We start from the raw sequence: 12,854 nt of genomic DNA on the forward strand, positions 1-12,854 counted from the left end.
CCCAGGAGGTCTGGGGCGTGGAGGCAGAGCTTTGACAAGGCGGCTTTTCCAACCAGGTTTAATCATAAACCCACAATGCTTATCTTAAATGGGGCGGGGGGGGGGGAGGGTAGGGAGGAGAGACTCAGGCCTGACCTCCGGTGGTGGCCGATACAGGCTGTGAATTTCTAGTGCGTGCTCTGCACACTGGCTCGAGTCCTCATGACCCGGGCTGAGAGGCCGGGGGACACAGCCCTGCGCCTTACAGGGCTGCCCAAAGGAGCCAGGGAGCTTGGAGGAGCTGCCAGAAAGTGGGTTTTCTCTCCTGTCAGAGGTTGCCATGGTGACTGAAGCAGGAGGGGACACCCGCTGGTCTGGCCCTACATAGCTCATCTTTATTCCACGTCTTGGTCTGAGCCGGTGTCGGGAGGGAGCTCCTGAGATGGGGGAATGACATCTTGCAGAGACTGGACCCTAGTGGGGGTGAACTGCACTGGGACAGTGTGTGTGTGTGTGTGTGTGTGTGTGTGTGTGTGTGTGTGTGTGTGTGTGTGTGTGTGTGTGGTGGGTTACACTGTTGCATGTGTGCTCTAGGTGTGTGGTGGGGGATAATAGTAAGGGAAGGGGGATGGTACCAGGGTTGTGCATGTCGGTGGGATCTTCCTCAAATGCCCCCCCAAGATCTACAGACCTCAGGGGACAGCCCACCTGCAACGGCCGCATGCTGCCCCCCTAGAAGAACCCTTCATTTCCCACTTCCTGGAAATCATCTCTGCTGCCTGGATGACTCCTCCTGGCAGCAAGTCACTGTGAGAATCCAGCCATTTCGTCTAAGGGTCCGAGACGCTGCTGCCTGCCCTCAAGCCTCGGCTCGGTCGGCTGACTGATTGCAGGCACCCACTTCACGCATTTCTGCTCAGATGTCCCTTCCACACGGAGACCGGCTCTGACCATCGTGCCGAGATATCCTCCCTCGTTTTACTCTGTAGCTGCTATCACTCACCATACAACTATGATATTATATGTTATTTGTTTACTTGTTTATGGTGTGTTTCACCCCCTAGAACGTAAGCTCCGCGAGGGCAGTGATGTTCTCTTGCTCATTCCTGTGACCCTAGCACTCAGAACACAGTAGGTTCTCAGTAACCTTGTTGAATGGATGAATGGCCTGTCTGGGACCTCCCTGCTCCTTACAAAGACTAAAGCTCTGCTTTCAAGCTCAGCTAAGGGGTTGCTTCCACTCAAAAGGCCTCAAGGATGCCTCGCCCGCCAGGTCATTCTTTGAATTCCCCCCGGGACTGGCCTCCATCATGCTCACCACACATTTGCCTGTTCGACACTCCTCAGGGAGTGTTCTGCCTCCCTGACCAGACGTCTAGCTCCTCAATAGGAAGAGCATTGCTTTCTCTTGCGTCCCGAACACAAGGCTCTACAAACAGTAGATGCTCAATAAATGCTGACACGGCAATGCCGTGAATTAGTGAACACATTCCAGCTGGAGTAGTTCTACCTCTGAATCTGCCCGGCAGAAGACCTCCTGCAAGTTCATAGGTAAGACTTTCAAGGTCAGAATGAGTCTGAGTTGGGAAGTGGGGTGGCTTGGGGGGGGCTGGCCTCAACTTGATGTTTTATCCTTCCTCCATAACCTCATGTTTGAATATGACCAAATCTTGGAGCATACTTCAAACACCACCTCATTCTACAGCCTTCTGTGTTCTTTCCAAATAGAACCGATTGCTTCTTCCCCTAACAAATTTTTTTTAGGGCTTTTCTGCACCAACTAGTCTAGGTATTGGCCACTTCTCTCCTTGGATCACATTAGTTAGTTACATTTGTGATGTACCCGTTAGGTGGACAGATACCTTCAGCATCCCTTCTGTGAGGCCTATCCCAGTGTCATTTCAGTGTTCAGAAGGGACTGTGAGTCCTAGCTCCCTGCCCATCACCCCCACCCCCAGGGACGTTCACGTGACCCAGACTTAAACATTTGTTTTAGCCCTTACTCTGGCAAGAGTAACTGGTCCAGTGGATGTGTGCACAGCCAGGCAAGTCCAGTCTGAATATTTTCATGGGATTTAAATATAGGCATCTGAAGAAACAAGGTAGCTTTTCAGCCTGGAATTTCCAGGATGCATCTTTCTCAGCCTCATGGAGAAAACTCATTTACATTGAGAAGGAATAAGCCTTTAGGAAGGAGAACCAAAAGAGAGGCAGAGATAGAGACAGGTCAACATATTCAGAGCCATTGGATCCAACAGTGCCCAAAGACAGAAACTCCCCACTTCTGTGCACTAATACATTCTCTCCTTTGCTTGGACTAATTTAAGCTGGACTTCTGTCCCCTGTCATCAAGAGGGGCCCAAGTCACCTCCCTGTACTAACTGTGGGATCTGTCTAGGAACAGTCTGATTCCAATTCTTCCCCATACTTCTTATAGCTACTTGTTTGGTAACACCAGTTCAATTTTAACACATATTTTTGGTATAAATAAAGGAATATATAAATGGCCATTTCCTCTCTGACTGAGTACATCACCAGTTCAATTTCAACACATATTTTCGGTAAAAATAAAAGAAATATATAAATGGCCATTTCCTCTGATTGAATACAGGAATAAAAATACAAAATCCTAGAATCAAGAGGAAGAGGGGAAGAGAAGCATTTTCTAGTGGCTACCGTGGGCCAAGCACAGTGCAAACGTCTAGTTGAACCCTCGAAATGGCCCTGAGATACGAATTGTATTCTCCCTGCCTGACAGGTCATATACAGGTGAGTGAAGAAACCACCATTTGAGCCCAAGTTTTCCCAACTCCACCATTGTGACCACGCCCCCAAATAGCTTCATTTGTAGAAAATAACAGGACACACGCTTTAGAGTATTTCAGTGTTTTAAAGCCCAGGTTCTTAGGAATCCCAGGGGCAAATAATGCCATTTAAATAGTCTTATGGCAATGCTTCATTTTCCTTTTAAACTGATCTGGGCAGTCGAGGAGGATGAGACCCAAGCAGCTAGACTCAAGTGCACCCCCCCGCCCCCCGCCGCCACCCCTTGACACTGGGAAGCCAAACTGCTGCAGCATGAGGGTCTCTCTCATGGGCTAGAGCCCGCCTTCCAGGGCAGGGCCTGGCAAGTGAGGGGACCCGAGCCTCACTCAGGACAGTTCTGCCGTTCCTGACTGCGATACCCTCCTGGACAAGTCACATGACTTCCTGGAATGTGAGTGATGCGCCTGGCATGGGAGACAGAGCTCATTTCTTTTGACCATGGTGTTGCTGTTGGGGGCCTGGTGGCTCCCAGGCCCGTCCCAGGGGCAGCTGGGATGCCCAGACCTGAGACTGCCGACGTGGGGGGATGAGCTGTTGGAGGTGAGGCCCGGTCTGGGATCCCGGGAGGTGCAGGGAGGCTCAGTGGGCTGAGTTCCTTACTCCCCTGGACTTTCCTGCTCCAGGCAACCCCAGACAGCCTCCCAGCCAGGGTCCCAGCCCTGCTGCTGGTAGATGGGAATGAGACAGCCATTTGCAGCAGACCCAGTGCAGGGTGGGAGACAAAAGAGCCCCTCGCCTGAGAGTCAGCTTCAGGGACCCTGTCCCAACCCGAGCGACTGAGGCGACTTACTTCCCCTCTCAGGGCTTCTGCTTCTCCCCTGCAAAATGTGCAATGTGGGTGCAGTGGCCTCTGCACTTCCTTCCACCTTGACACTCGCAGAGTCTAGACCACAGCAGCCGGTGGGTGGTCACCATGTCCCCGAGCTGCACCCATGAGAGTAGGGGGGCAGAGGAACCCACTTACCCACACTGCCCCGGGGGGTGTCTCCCGGTGAAGCTCGGTTTCCAGCGTCCACTGCTAATGGTTGTTACCTTCACTTATCATTCAGAGCTTCTGTTTCCACACCTGGAATAGCAAGAAATATCATAATGATTTCGAAATCACCCTGTACACAAAAGTTCACAAGTTTTTCCCCATGCACTATGGTCTGGGCTGGAGAGGCCTTCCTGAGATTTCAACCACAGACAAACTGCATACCAGAGACGTCTCGAGACTCGCCTGGGGTCACACAGCTTCATTAGTGGGGTTGTCTGGGCTCGGATTCCTCTTCTGACTCCAAGTTGAGCTTTTGCTGTCTAGAATACCTGGAAACCTTGCTTCATTCCACTGGGATGTTGTGAGACAAGATTCTATAAAAAACCCTTGTTCAGACCTTTGCACATTCAAAGTGCTCGGCCCGTGCTGAATAATTGATGGGCTCTGCTCTGGGGTGCTCAGTGCAGACGCACAGGCCTCCTGCCACACAGGAGGGCTGGGAACGTGGAAACCTTTCCTATCGTTTTGCCCAGTGAAAGAAGTTGCTCAGAAAATCACCAAGAAAGAGTTGTGCTCCCTGTTGCTGCGGGGAGAGGCTCCGGCTCCTCGGCCCTGCAGATCTAATTTACTGCCTCACTGAAAGGAGAGGAGAAAGCACAGGGCTGCTGCAGGGAGGGGGCTGCTGGGCCGCCCAGGGTCAAGGCTACAGTGTCCCCTCCAAGGCTGCGAGGCCCTGGGAAAGGGCTGCTCTGCTCTGACAGGCAGGGAGAAAGGTGCCTGAGAATCCTCAAGTCCGGTGAGGGAGGAGGGGTGCGGGAGGAAGGGGGGAAGGGGCCATGGGAAATGCAGAGTCTGAAGCAGGGGCCCTCCTCCAGGGAAAGCCAGAGGAGGCAGAGACGCCCAGGCGGGGACTCAGGTAGCCCGTTGCCGCCCCAGCCCACTGCTGCATGTGACCACAGCACTTTTCTGGCCAAAGGCCATGGCATTGGGGATTACGGGGTAGAAAGCGGACACAGAGTGGCCTTTAAAGCAATTTGCAGAGATCAAAGTAGAACGCAGTTCAAGCGGGTGTTCTGGCTGTAAAAGTAGGGAACACTTCACAGCTGACTGAAAATCAGGGTGCCATTTCACAGCTAAGGGCGCTGGGGTGTACATCGTCCCCCTGTGGGGTTCGGTCCACCAAAGCGTCTCCCAACGAGGATGTGTCTCAGCCCCTACACAAGGCAGATCTAGAACTATCCAAATCCACAGGATAATTGGCTTCAACTTCAAATAAGCTGAATCAACGAAGTCCAGCTCAAATGGGAATTTGTTTTGATGATGGGCTTTCTATTTTGCTCTGCATTACAAGTTCCAAAGCCTAATGGTTTAGCAAGGACTTCCTAAGAAGTTTCATGGTGTGCTCTGTGCTTAGGCAAGTCACTTCACTTTCATACTCTGTCTGGGTGTGCTGACCTCTCCAGGGATTGAAGGGCCCTTAGAGTTTCCCTGTGTTTGGGCAGGGCCTGTCCGTCCTCAGGAGCTGGGGATGGAGGGCGGGGGTGGTTCAAGCCTGAACTCAGCCTGCCTAGCAATGTCCAGCGCTGCCTGCAGCTAACCCGAGGGGTAGGACTGTGCCCACACTGGGGTTTGGAGGGAACAGTTGGCTCAGGCAGAACAGAAAGTGGGATGTGTGACCTTTCTCCCCATTCATGTCAACTTGAGCTGTGCGTAGCTGAGGGTAGGAATCAGTAGCAGAAGAAAGAGATAGAGCAGGTTAGGGATGGTGCAGGGCTGAGTGTTGGAGGACAGGGGTTGATAGCCCAGTCCCACCACTTACTAATTCTACCACCTTGGGTAATTGATTTAACCCTCTAGGCCTCAAGTTCCTCATCCATGAAATGGGGTTCATACTACCTCAAAGCTTTGGAAGGTCCCAATGAGACAGAGTGTACGTGAATTCTTAGTCACGCCTCTAGAAGGACTATCCCCTCTCATCCATGACAACGCTTGGCTGGGCCTCTCCTTGGCCTATCAAAGGGCGGAACGGCTGCCAAACCGTTCAAGTTAGCTCATGTATGTCTGTATGCTCCAGAATGCTCAGAACATCACTTTCCTGTCAGCTCAGTACTCTGGGTTGCTCCAATGGTCTTTTCTAACCTGCAACCCTGATCAGACTGCACACTTCTTGAGGGCAAGACCATTGTCTTATCTGTGATACAATGTCTACGAATGATCTTAAAACCCTTCTGTGTGGTTTCATTAGGCTAGCTGCAACAAGGGTGCATTCAAATCGGGACTCCCACTTCTGGCCAGCAGCCTCAGGCAGAGGGTCTGCGCTCCAGAGGGGGCTATGGCAGGTGCTTTGGTTGTCTTTCTCTCTGCTCAACACCAGGCATTTGATAATTTACAGAGTAAGTGTTAGAAATGCATTCTCCTTGGTGAAAACAGAGGTATTCAAGATATGTGGGTTGGCCAGAATTACCTGAGGCATTCTTGACCTGGAAAGGCAGGGTGAAAGAATCTAGTGAGCCCTCAGGGGAGGGGTGGTCAGGACACCTAGAGAGACAGATGGCTGCGACCTCACCGAGTCCACAGAACAAGCTGTATAAATTCTGCCGGGCCTGTCTGCAAATAGTTGTTCAAAAATTGTCTACATAGGGGCGCCGGGGTGGCTCAGTCGATTAAGTGTCTGCCTTCGGCTCAGGTCATGATCCCAGGGTCCTGGGATGAAGCCCCATGTCAGGCTCTGAGCTCAGTGGGTGTCTGCTTCTCCCTCTCCCTCTGCCTCTCCCCCTGCTTGTGCTCTCTCTCAAATGAATAAATAAAATCTTTAAAAAAAATGTCTACATATGTGGCAGAATGTGGTCTGAGGCTTGCTTTCATCCAACCTGCTAACGAGGTTCACCTTCACCTTCCTCAGTGTTTGCAGTGGTTGCCCTCCAGCAAATAAATGGACAACAACCCAGCCAAACCCTAGAATCATGACCGAACGGTGTCAGTGCTCAAAGGACTGAGGACGTAGTGTCACTTTTCACTTTATGGGGGTGAGGGGAGGGGGACAGTCAGGGCTCCGAGAGTCCTCCCAGGCAAGGATCCTGACCCAGGACTCATCACCCTGAGAGTTCCCTGGCCTCTGGGCCCTAAGTGCCCGGCATACGCTCAGAGGCTCTGTTGGCTTCCTGGAATGAGGAAATGCTGCTCGGCCTTCAGTAAGCCCTGAAACTGTGGCCACAGTGGAGGCCACTGTCTGGGCCCATTATGTACCCGGAAAACCAGCTCTGAGCTGGGCCTTTCCTTCGAGGTCTCAAGGGACAAGCCCTACGAGGAAGTCTTTTTGGGACCCATTACTACTCCCACAATTAGATCAGATTCTGGGTGTGTGTGTGTGGGGGGGGGTAATTTCTGGCCATATTGGAGAGATTGTCTTGATGAAACGGCGCTCAGGCTGTACCCCGGATAAGCTGAACCCTGGCCCCTTCTTGGGGCTCTGCAGAGGCTGCTGGGCAGGGGTCCTGGGGTGAGGAGGCCCCTGATGCTGGAGTGCTCGCTACTCCTCTACCCCTTGAGATGAGAGCCCTTCCTCTAGGAGCGGTGGCCACAGGGAGGTGGGCAGCTGCCCTATGAGCTCCCTTCTCTAAAGGCTTTTCCTGGATGGGTGCTGTTGCAGGATCGGGGAGCATTCAGGAGGAAAGCAGATGGTGTGGGGAGTGCAAGCCTCTAACCTCTCCTCTTGCCCACCTTCTTTCTCCCTTTCTTTCCTTTCTCTCCCACACTTCTCCAGAGAGAAACGGGGGTGGCGGGGTAGCTCTGGGCTTTCACACACCAGGGCAACTGTGCTGACCATGGAGAAGCTGACATTTGCAGCCTTCCAAACTCATGTTGGCAACTCAACCCTCTAGGGCAGCCCAAACTCTACAGGCTGATTGCCAAGTTCCTGGCTAAACCCCTTTCCAACCTCCTGGCTCATCCTCCCTGCTCCCACCCTCTCTGTAGCCCCTCCCTGTGCCTTTGAGGTGGGCCTGAGCACTGCTTCAGAATTTGCCCTTTCCTTCCTTTCTCCTCACCCCAATCCACATCCCAGGGTACATTTGCATATTGAGAGCCATCCAGGCTAATCCCAGGAGATTTCCAATTAGTAAGAACTCCCTCAACCATGTTCAATAAACCAGGGAGCAAACCGTTCAGCTTATCATTCATCTTCCAGCTTTCCACGTAGCTCAACACCCCCGTTAAGCCAAGGGTCAGTTAGAGCATAGCTGCCAGAGGGGTCTGAAAATTCCAGATGCTTGTGTGGGGCACAGGAGTTTTCCACTAGCCAAATTTACCTAGAGAAAACCACCCGAGTGTGTGGGGAGCCTCACAAGCAGTTTCTTCCCCCTTGGCGAGAGGGGGAAGAGAGAGCGAGAGGGGGAAGAGAGAGAGGGGGAAGAGAGAGAGAGACCCACAGAGAGGGCTCTGTGGGTCTCTCTCGGCAGACAGTTAGGCATTGCCTTAATTTACTTCCCTGCCAGAGTCCTTTTTTGGAGGGAGGCCAAGCTGGTAGATACGGAAACGGGACTATTCATCTTGTGGAAATCCATGGGTGTATTTGGGAGGACAAGACAGGAACAAGTGCATGAAAAGTTGGGGGACTTCGGGTGGGCAGGGAGGAGAAGGGGGTGAGGGAGAACCCCTCTCTCCACTTCAGGCAAGCACCGATGAAGTGAGCCAGGCTGGACTGCAGAGCCTTTCAGGCTCCTGATGCAAGAAATGAATTTCTGGGCTCCATAAGGTCCCTCAGGATGGTAAGGGACGGTCCCCGGACACAGGATGAGCCCTGCCACACAGCTCTCAGTTTCTCCAGGTGCAAATGGTTTCTTCCCCCTCTCTGAGCCTCTCCCCTCTCATCTCCTAAAGCAGCCTTCCTTTCATTTGTTTTAAGATTTTATTTATTTATTTGAGAGAGAGAATGAGATAGAGCATGAGAGGGGAGAGGGTCAGAGGGAGAAGCAGACTCCCCGCTGAGCTGGGAGCCCGATGCGGGACTCGATCCTGGGACTCCAGGATCATGACCTGAGCCGAAGGCAGTCGCTTAACCAACTGAGCCACCCAGGCACCCAGCAGCCTTCCTTTCAGAGCACTGCCTTAGGAGTCAGGCACCTAAGGCTGACTCTCAGGCTCTTTTTCACTAGTCACCTGAGCCGAACAGAGTTACTGAGTCTCTCGGAGTCCCATCGGCAAAATGGAGATACAGTGTCCCCTCCGAGGTCCATGGTGAGAATAAAATGACCAGTGGATGCGAAGGGTTCTCAAGCAGTGCCTGCTCAGTAAATGTACTCAGAAAAGAGCTGTCATCTCTATCCACTCTAAGCACAGCTCAGGGCTGCTTTGCCAAACCTCTTAAAAACATGCTAGCAGAAACGAACGGACGCCGTCGGGCTAGAGGCGCCATGGCCGCCTCGCGCTTCCAGGACTTTGCCCAGCACTCTCCCTTCTCCATCCCTTGCCTGGCGGGCGGCAGGACCATCTCTGGGGCATCAGGAAGGGAAGCTACTTTGGGACCCTGGCTCCCTCGGGCACTTAGGGGATTCCCCTGTTGATGGGGACTTGGCTCATCCCACCTGGGATTCACCAGGAATGTCTGGGAGTGGATGGCAACTTAATCTGGGAGAACATGCCTGTGGGTTTAAGAGGAGGTTGTGGCCCACCAACCTAGAATCAGCCTCTCTTCCAGACCTTCTCAGGAGGAACCACCCACCACAGAGAATGAAAACCAGATACAGACAATAAGGGATTATTTTAAAAGCCGAACATGCGACCTGACTTGGTGGAGGGAGACACCTGTGCCCTAGCCAAGGACCATAGACCTTCCTGCCTTTTCTTAGTGACCCCCCCCTCCCCGGGCCGGGGGCAGTCTCAAGGCTGACCTGCTCCTTCCCCTGGGGCCCTTTGGGCTGCGCAGTTCCCTCTGATCACACTGGCTTCAGTCCTTCAGAACACCCAGGGCCCAAGTGGCCTGGGTTACTTCTTCTGAGTTAGGGATTGCTTCCTTGGGGCAGGAACTTGATGTCACCGTGCCTGAAGTAGGTTGGAGGGGACAGGGTGGCCTTAGAGATGACAAGCAGTCTGAGAGTAGACCTGGAGAGACTGAGTGGGGCTCCTCCCTCTCAGACGGTGTACCCCAAATCTCCAGCCAGATCTTAGCCGTGGAACGGGCCAGCGAGGAGGTGGGAGATGGAGTCCAGCAGGCTGTCCCACTCCCCATGAGACAAGTGAGCCCCCCCAGGGACGGTGAGGCAGAACCCTGTTCTCCTGCGGGAGGGTTAAGGGGTGTCCACTCCAGGGTGGGATCGGTGCTCCCCAGCCCCGACCAGGCTGTTCTCTGCCAGTGCCTGCTCTGGGGACCTGCGGCCCCGAGCCCCCTCCCCTCCGGGTGCCTCAGGCCACAGCCCCACCACCCTCAGCGGGGCGCCCAGCCCCTACCCCGACCCCAGTCCTGGGAACGTCCCCGCCCCTGTCGCGAACCTACCTTCCCTGGCGCGCCAAGGCCCTTTCCAAGGGTGTCACCCAGCTCCCCGCCTCCTTCTCCGTACGCGGGCTCCCGGCGCCCGCCGCAGCCTCTGGCCCCGGCCTCGGGAGCTGAGCCGGCTTCTGCCTCCCTTTCTCTTTGCTCCCGTGAATTCTCGGCACTATTCTTTTTTTAAGGGACTTTTTTTTTTTTTTTTTTTTTTTTTGCGTTGCGTCAGGGCGGTTGCCTGGAGACCGCGGAGCTATTCTGCCGCGAGCGGTTTCAGTCCGATCCCCGCCAGCGTCTCATTCAAGCCTCTCCGCCCGCCGCTCCGGGGACCCGGGACCCGCGGGGTCCAGCAGACGCGCAGCCGGGTCCTAAAGCCCCGCTAGTTGCTCCTTCCCGCCAGGACCTGAACCGGAGCCCCAGCCCAGCCGCAAGGAGAAGCAAACCACACGCGTTTGCCAAACCCTAGACGAAACCAAACCCAAATATCCTTTTTTTTTTTTTTTATTAAACCTGAAACCAAGGCAGTTTTTCCCTCAAGCATGGCAACGTGGCTTTGCCACTGTCAGCAGCTGGCCTGCGTGGAGGGGGCAAAAGAACGACCTTGCAGCTCGCGTGAGCAAGCCCAGAGCCTACAACCCATCCACAGGCGGCCTGAGTTGAAACTCCCGGCAGCACGTCCCATTGCTGAGTGCCTAATATATGAGACACTATCCCAGAGACTCTGCAGGGCAGATGTGGGCGTTTCCAGCTTACGGATGAAGAAACTGAGGCTCAGAGCAGCTCCGTAGAAACCAGAGGTTAAGTAGAAACAGACGTTCTTCCAGATTGGTCTCCCAGACCAGCTGGGAGTAGTCCAGAGGGGCCTGCCCCAGAGCATGTGTTTTCCCCACAAACCACGGGGTGCCTTACGGCATGTACTTCTCTGTGCTGTGTCAGCCACTAGAGATGGTTATATTCTAAGGTCCAGTTCCTGCTGCACCGGAGCCTACAGCTCCAGGCACCTACAACGCATACGGGACCCAGCCAGGGCTGCCCCATCCTGGCCTTCAGGGTCAGTCCTGCCTGGAGACCCAGGGCTCCGGTCCAGAGCTCCTGGAACCTCTGACCCCAGGGCTGATTACCGGCAGTTGGCTTCATTCTTAGGGTGGCTTGGGACATGGCCAAGTTCCTTTCTTAAGACACTTGAGGTTGGCAGGATGCTTCAAAATGATCTAATCTACCATCCTCACAACAACATGGGATGGGGCGGTGCAGGGCAGGCATTGTTTTCCCCACTAACAGATGTACACACTGAGGTTTGGGGCTGTACAGTGACTTGCCTGGGTTTCGTGGGCTGGTCTGGTTGTGGCAACTCAGGGGCTGAGCCCCTTGTGCTGCCCCCCGTGCCCCGTCCCTCATCGTAACTCCCCATCTGTGCCGTGTCCCACTTCTTCCTTTCTGCCTTCACTAGGACGTCTGCCAAGGGACGTTGCCTGAGGAGACATCCTGCTAATGTGAGCACCTCTTCATGCTGGCAGGTTAATGTTTCTAGCTCAAAAGTGTACTTAACGGATTTTTTGAAAAGTCCCATCATCAACCCCACCTTGATTCTAGAAATATCGATCCAATCCTTCCACTTCTTCCCATGTCCTTTGCCACTACCCTGGTCCAAGTAACCGTCAGCCTGCCCCAGCTCCAGCACAGCCTCTTACTGACTGTGCTGCACCCACTCTTTGCCCCCGCCCCTGAGCCAGGACTCGAACACAGCCAGAGCACACTCTTCAAAATGGAAATCCAACCTTGGCTTCTCCCTGCTTAAAGACCTCCAACAGCTCCGTTCCTCCCAAGATTAAAACCCAGCATGGCCCATCATGCCTGCGTGGTCTGGCTCTGGATTCTCCTTGGATTCCACCTTGCATTGCTGCTCTGCTTTCCAGACAGACATTCTTCTGGGTCCTTCACCTGCTCCTTCCACATGGGGCTGGCCACACTTCTGCCCCCTGAGGGAACCCCAGGTTATATGTCCTCAGAGCCCTACCTATCTCTCCTTCATGGCCCAGTTGTAATTTTTATCTTTATTTGTGAAGTATTTGATTAATATCTGTCTCCCTCCGAGGCTGTCAGCTGAACAGGACAGGAGCCATGTTTGCAGGCAGAGGGCTTGGTCTAGACTCAGGGACTCAGCCTTCTCTTGGGCTGGGTGTACCTGGCCACACGGGCCTGTGCTGAATACGTAGCATTTGGCCCACTGCTGTCCAGTGTTCTGGCCCCAGCGTGTGGTAAGTGCTCCAGTGTCTTCTTGGTGGAGCCATCCCACCGCATCTGGAAACGTTTTCTACAGTCTTACCCTCCTAACTCCTCAGTTGGCATGGGACTCCTGTTCAGCTTTCTTATGAGTGCACTGTCTTCTGTCTTCACGTAGCCAGGCAGCCTGTCCGGGGCAGCGATGGGGTCTTACCCTGTGCCTCCCATTCAGCCTGGCATATGCCTAGGCAGGAAGGTAGTCAGTGATGAAGACCAGGAGAGTCAGTGAGGAGGGTGGAGTAGAGGAGGAACCAGGTCTCTGTTGGAACAGTCTCAACCCTAATATCTAACCCTACGCAGTGGTCAAATGAG

General features: G+C 53.8%; 1 protein-coding gene across 1 annotated transcript in view; it reads right to left on the reverse strand.

Annotated features, from left to right (window-relative positions):
• Positions 1-10,413, reverse strand: part of FAM167A (family with sequence similarity 167 member A) — a 42,462-nt gene extending 32,049 nt beyond the window's left edge. Inside the window, exons 1-2 of the mRNA XM_028114425.2 lie at positions 10,272-10,413; positions 3,770-3,871 (exon numbers count right to left, since the gene is read on the reverse strand). The gene's annotated coding sequence lies outside the window, so the exon portion shown is untranslated. The remainder of the gene's footprint in view (positions 1-3,769; positions 3,872-10,271) is intronic.
• Between the last annotated feature and the right edge of the window lie 2,441 nt (positions 10,414-12,854).

Source organism: Eumetopias jubatus, unplaced genomic scaffold, assembly GCF_037043125.1.
Source record: "Eumetopias jubatus isolate StellerSeaLion01/CBP00866 unplaced genomic scaffold, mEumJub1_p1.0 scaffold_2, whole genome shotgun sequence".
Classification (NCBI taxonomy): Eukaryota; Metazoa; Chordata; class Mammalia; order Carnivora; family Otariidae; genus Eumetopias; species Eumetopias jubatus.